The following is a 6000-nucleotide window of genomic DNA, read 5'->3' as shown; positions in this document are numbered from 1 at the left end:
GGGCAGAGGGTGAGCTCACCGGGGAGGAGCGGGGAGGGGGGGAGGAGGGCAGAGAAGGGACGGGATTGGGCAGCAGGAGGAACCCAGGGATCAGCCCAGGGGAGGAGGCTTGAGCGCAGAGGGGCGGGTGTGAGGGCGCCTCCCCGCGGGGCCCTTTGCTGGGCCGGCTGTGGATGATGCCCCATCCTGTCCTTTAACTGCCCTGCACACGAGAATTCAGACCCCTCCGCTGTCCTGGCCCCCCTGCTTCTCCAACACACTCTTGTCTGCTGGGGATCGGCAAACCTTTTCTGCAATGGGCCTGACGATGAACACATCCGGCTTTGTGGGCCGGGGTCTGTGTTGTAGCTGCAGGTGAACTGAACCTGAGTAGCTAGGGCTGGGCACCTGCAGGGCTGTTTCACAACACCAGGCTGCTGGCTGGATTGGGCCCCCGGGCCGCAGTCAGCTGCCCCCTGTATTTCTAGGGGGCACATTACTCATTATAGGTGTGGGCCAATGGTCCACCATCGAGGGAGGCCCTCGGGCCCTGGTGGGGAGACCACAGTCCGATTTATGAATCCCACGTGTACGAGGTCGCTGGGTCACTTGCACGGGATCAAATGACCTGCTCCCCTGCTAGTCGAGGCAGATCCCGCCCTAGGCTGGCAGCACCCATGAGAGACATGGCCCTGCTCGCTCCGTCACTTTGTGTCTGGAAGGTGACTGTGACCGCTCTAGGGAAATAGAACTGGGGCTGAAAAGCCTGCCGAGAGGTTCACGGTCAAGAGGGAAGCCTCAGAAACGTCATAGGGGCATGGCTGCCCCTGGGCCTCCCTGGCCCTGCCCTCCCTTCCCGAGGCTGGGTCTTGTGTCCCTCTGTCCTGACGGAAAGTGCCGTGCGTGGCTCATACACTCGCCGTCTCACCTGGGCTGGTTTGAGTGGGTTCTGCTCCTTGCAATGAAAGGAACCCCACACTGGGGAGACCCTCATGAGCGGACCCCTCTCTTGGAGTGAACTTGATGGCTTTGAATTCTTGGAACTCTTACCCTCAACCAGGTGGGTTCCCGGGCATACTCAGCAGGGAGCACAGTGGTGGGTAGCTGTTTGTGGTTTTGGTGTTTGGACCATAATGGTGCAGTGGGTTGAAGAGTGTCCCTCAGAAATTCACGTCAACCAGGAATCTCAGAATGTGACCTTGGAAATAAGATCTTTGCAGGTGCAGATGGAATCACGTTAAGATGAGGTCGTGCTGGGGTGAGGTGAGCCCTAAATCCAGTCCCTGGCGTCCTTAGGAGAAGAGGAGGGACACACGGTGACACCAGGAGAAGGTGCTGTGAAGACAGAGGCAGAGACAAGCCAGGGACAGGTGGAGGCCACCGGAAGCTGGGGCAGAGGATGGCACGGATCCTCCCTCAGAGCTTCCAGAAGGACCTGGCCCTGCCGGCACCTTGACCTTGGCCTTTGGCCTCCTGAGCTGTGAGAGAACACGTTTCTGTCATCCTCAGCCACCTTGCTTGTGGTACTTTGTTACATCAGCCCCAGGAAATGAATGCAGGAGTCCGTAAGCGTGTCTGAGTGACTGACGAAATATTTCTTTCTGGTACTCATTTCTAGAAGACACTAGTCTTTGTGGTTTTGGCCTGTGTTTCTTAAACGTGGGCTCCTTCTGGAGTCCTGGAAAAATGGTGCACAATCTGATTGCAAGGAGGTGGCCGTGGGGACTGGGAGCCACCAGAGTCCTCGCTGCAGAATGACCACGGTGTGTGTGTGGAGGGGCCTGCAGTCACTAGCAAAGCTGCTTCTGATGCAGAAGTTTTCTGAAAATCCAAATTCTTGAGGACTTTTTAAAAATTATTTATTTTTACAAAATTTTTTTTAAATGTTTATTTTTATTTTTGAGAATGAGAGAGAGTCAGACGGTGAGCAGGGGTGGGGCAGAGAGAGAGGGAGACACAGAATCCGAAGCAGGCTCCAGGCTCCGAGCTGTCAGCACAGAGCCCGATGCCAGGCTCGAACTCGTCAAATGCAAGATCATGACCTGAGCCGAAGTCAGACACTCAACTGACTGAGCCACCCAGGCACCCCAATCAATTGCATTTTTTAAAAAATTTTATTTTATTTACTTTTTTTGAGAGACAGAGCACAAATGGGGAGGGGCAGAGAGAGAGGGAGACACAGAATCCGAAGCAGGCTCCGAGCTCCAAGCTGTCGGCACAGAGCTCGACTCGGGGCTTGAACTCATGAACTGCAAGGTCATGACCTGAACCGAAGTCGGGCGCTTAACTGACTGAGCCACCCAGGCGCCCCTCTTGAGAACATTTTAAAGGACTCATCTTTAATTTAGAAAGCTGTTTCCCAGGTCTGTGTCAGGGAAACACAGCTCCCAAGAGCTGAGGTCAAGTTTTAGTGAGAGATGAGCGGTGGTGGGCGTGTCTTCCTCCCCGAGGGGACAGTGGCTCTGGGAACTCTGGCATCGCACTTATCATCATCGGAAATGACGTTCTCCATTGCTTGTATGTGACTCCCATCCAACTGGGTTCTGGGTATCCGGTGTGGGAAATATCAGACATGGCTTTTATGTAGGAACCATGCCTTAGGGTTCTCCAGAGAAATGGAACGACGTGTGTGTGTGTGTGTGTGTGTGTGTGTAGAGAGAGTTTAAGGAACTAATGCGATTGTGGGGTTGGCAAGTCTGGAATCTACATGGCAAGATGACAGGCTGGGGACCCAGGGAAGAGACGATGTTGCAGCTGGAATTGGAAGGCAGCGCTGAGGCAGAATTCTCTCTTTCTCGGGGGACCTCCGTCTTTCTCTCTTAAGGCCTTCAACTGATTGGATGAGGCCCACCCACACTATGGAGGAGAATCTGCTTTACTCAAAGGCCGCTGATTGTAAATGTTAACCACATCTAAAAAAGCATCACAGCGACATCTAGACTGGTGTTTGGCCAAAAGTCTGGGCTCCAGGGCCTAGCCAAGCTGACACCTAAAATTAGCCATAGCCATGGGGCAACATCCGGAGAGGGCTTCAGTAAACTCACCTGCAGGAGTTTTTAGTTGAGAGCAAATATACGGATGGACGTCTGGAGGAATGAGCAGAGTTGCTGGTTGAGAGATGATGCTCTCTGTTCTTGTTTCCTTAGCTTTTCCGCGTTTTCTGTTTTCTTCCCAACAAAACACAAAGATAGTTGTACTGCTAATAATTATTAGTAATAATTCTAATAATAATTCTGTGCAAAAACAATTTTGGTGCCACAGGCCTCATGAGCACGCCTAGAAGTCACTCGGCCGGCTCGCGTGCAGGCTGTGGAGTGCCTGGGGACCAGAAGCCAAGCGCACAGGGATCCTCTTGTGCCTTCGGGGTGGGTCTCCGGCCCCCGGTGAAGCGGCTTCTTCCACACAGCGCTGACTTACAGAAATCGCTGCTGGCTGGAGCACCGCCATGGAAGACCACTGACCTGGGGTGGCTTGGGTCGATGCGCTGGGGCAATCGCCTGGAAGGTCATACCCTTCGCCGGGCATCTGGCAGGAACTGAGCGTAAGTGGCTATCTGGGCCTGGACCGCCATGTGTTGGGCGCTAGGTGATCTGAGCAGAGGGCCTCATGCTGCCTATTCTAAGTTCACTTTAAGCCATGAAGGATCCAGGGCGCCTGGGTGGCTCAGTCGGTCGAGCGTCCGACTTCGGCTCAGGTCGTGATCTCGCGGTCCGTGAGTTCCAGCCCCGCGTCGGGCTCTGGGCTGACAGCTCGGAGTCTGGAACCTGCTCCGGTTCTGTGTCTCCCTCTCTCTCTGCCCCTCCCCAGCTCATGCTCTGTCTCTCTCTCTCTCTCTGTCAAAAATAAATAAACATTAAAAAGAAAATAAACTACAAGATCTGCCCATTCAGCTCCTCATGGTGCTTCTTTTCTTTTCTCTGATAAAGAAGACTGTTGGAGAATAAAACTCTGGAGAAATATTTTACTTTTTTATTTAAGTAGGCTTCACGCCCAGCTTGGGGCTTGAACTCACGGCCCCGAGATCAAGAGTCACATGCTCTACCGACCGAGCGCCCCCCGAGAGATGTTTTCAACGCTAACTCTAATACCCACTTGGAGTTGTCATGAAACCACGGACTCCTCTCGCTCTTGGTTGGAAGCAGCTGAACACCAGGGTCCCTGGTCGCCCACCTCCCCGTAATCAGCTTCCAGGAAAGGGGCTTCTGGAATGACCGTCTGCTAGGAAAGGGACTCGGGAAAGCTCTTTCAAAGAATGGAATTTATTATATGAAAACGACCACCTCTTATTTGCTGCCACGGGGGGCCAGCACTCAGCTGTCGGCGTGGACACCCAGCGAGCCCTGTGGATTCGACACCAGTCTGGGGAGAGTCCCACTGCGAGGGGGCAGGAAGCGCGTCCCTTGGTCGGCCCTTGGGGACACAGCTGACTCTCGTCTCTGCCGCCCGTTTTGACTCCCAGGGAAGCCCTGCCCCCAAGCAGGGCTGCGGCCTCGGGGCTCTGTCTGGAGTGAGCCACAGCGTTACCCCTGGAAAGGCCAGCACGGAGTGGGCAGTTCGGGGGCACTTTGAAATTGTAACCGTGGTGACAGCCACAGGGAGCCTCCCCTCTCTCTGCGTGGGGAACGCTGGTCCTACTCAGGCTGTCCACATGCCACTGCCTCTGGGGGGACGGTCAGTCGTGCCTGGGAGCCTCCTGGAAACCGGCAGTCTGGTGGCTCCGTGGCCGTTCCCGGGTGCTGTGCCGGCTGCCGTGGACTCCACGGGCGTGGGCCTGCTTGTGTCCGAGCCCCCAGGTCACTGCTCGGTGAGGTCACACGCACAGCCATTGTTCCTGAAGCTTTTCTACCACGTCTGGGCAGGCTGGGCCGTGGCCACTCGATGCACTCAATGCACCGTCTACCCCCTCCCAGTCCCCCTTCCCTGAACTGGTGGGACAGGAGGTTTACTTGCACAGAGTGGGTCCTCTGGCCTTGAGTGGGGCAGTGAGTGCCAAGTGTCCTGCTGCTGGGTGACGTGAGAACAGTCACGGGGGGGGGGGATTCTATGCGGATGGGGGCGCAGAGGACAAGGGGGAGCGTGTGGCAAAGCCAGTGGACGGGACGGGGAGGACGCCTGTTGTCCATGCTCCCGGTCGCTCTCGGAAGTGAAGCGTGTGCCTGAGCCCAGGGCTCCCTGGGAGGCTGGGAGGAGGCCGTTCACGGGAGCATGTGCCGTGACCTTCTGCTTTCCCCGTGCTCTCTCTTAGGGTCTGGCCGGGGGAGGGGGGTGTTCCATTGATCTCTGTCAGCGTGATTATAATTTAGCTACAGTGGGCTGAATGGTGGCTCCCCAGACTCCTATGCTAACTCCTAGAACCTGTGGATGTGACCCTATTTGGAAAACGGGTCCTTGCACATGTATTTAGGGTAAAGATCTCCAGATGAGATTACCCTGGATAATCGAGCTGGGTCCTAAATCCAAGGGCAAGCGTCCTCGTGAGAGAAGGGCAGAGGGAGACTTGGGAGACCCAGAAGGCCTCGTGAGTCCTTCCCGTGAAGGGTCGGATGGTATATACACTCAACTCTGTTTTTGCAGCACAAAAGCGACACAGACAATAAGGTGGCAGGTGGGCGTGGCCAGGTTTGTGGCCCGAGGCCTAGAGGCAGGGCAGGCGACCTGAGGAAGGAGGAGCTTTGGAGAAAAGAGGCGGGGCCGGCTTGCCTTGGACAGGGGTCCCCCAAACCCCCAAACCGACAGGGCTGGCGGATCCCAGGCTGGGGCTTGTTTGGAAGGCACGGGGATCCCTGTAGCGAGGTTCACGGCCATCCTTCTGACTTCCTGGCTGCCCCCACGCACGGCACGTGGAGTAGCTGGGGCTCCCTGGGGACGCGAGTTCGTTCACAAGTCACAACGAAGGTCTCGGTAGAGTAACAGAGCACCGGCCACGGAAGCGAGAGCAGAGACAGCACGGATACGACAGGACAAGCTGTAGACTAAGCACACGGGTTTGTCACGAGACGAGGGACAAGATCCAGGCGTCGT

General features: G+C 55.9%; 1 protein-coding gene across 1 annotated transcript in view; it reads right to left on the bottom strand.

The window, feature by feature from the left end:
• Positions 1–4015: 4015 nt before the first annotated feature.
• Positions 4016–6000, bottom strand: part of MLPH (melanophilin) — a 46373-nt gene continuing 44388 nt past the window's right edge. Inside the window, exon 17 of the transcript XR_006221034.1 lies at positions 4016–5951. The gene's annotated coding sequence lies outside the window, so the exon portion shown is untranslated. The remainder of the gene's footprint in view (positions 5952–6000) is intronic.

This window comes from Panthera tigris, chromosome C1 (genome assembly GCF_018350195.1).
Source record: "Panthera tigris isolate Pti1 chromosome C1, P.tigris_Pti1_mat1.1, whole genome shotgun sequence".
Classification (NCBI taxonomy): Eukaryota; Metazoa; Chordata; class Mammalia; order Carnivora; family Felidae; genus Panthera; species Panthera tigris.
Note: the sequence above shows the minus strand (reverse complement) of the source record. Positions and strands in the feature narration are given on the sequence as shown.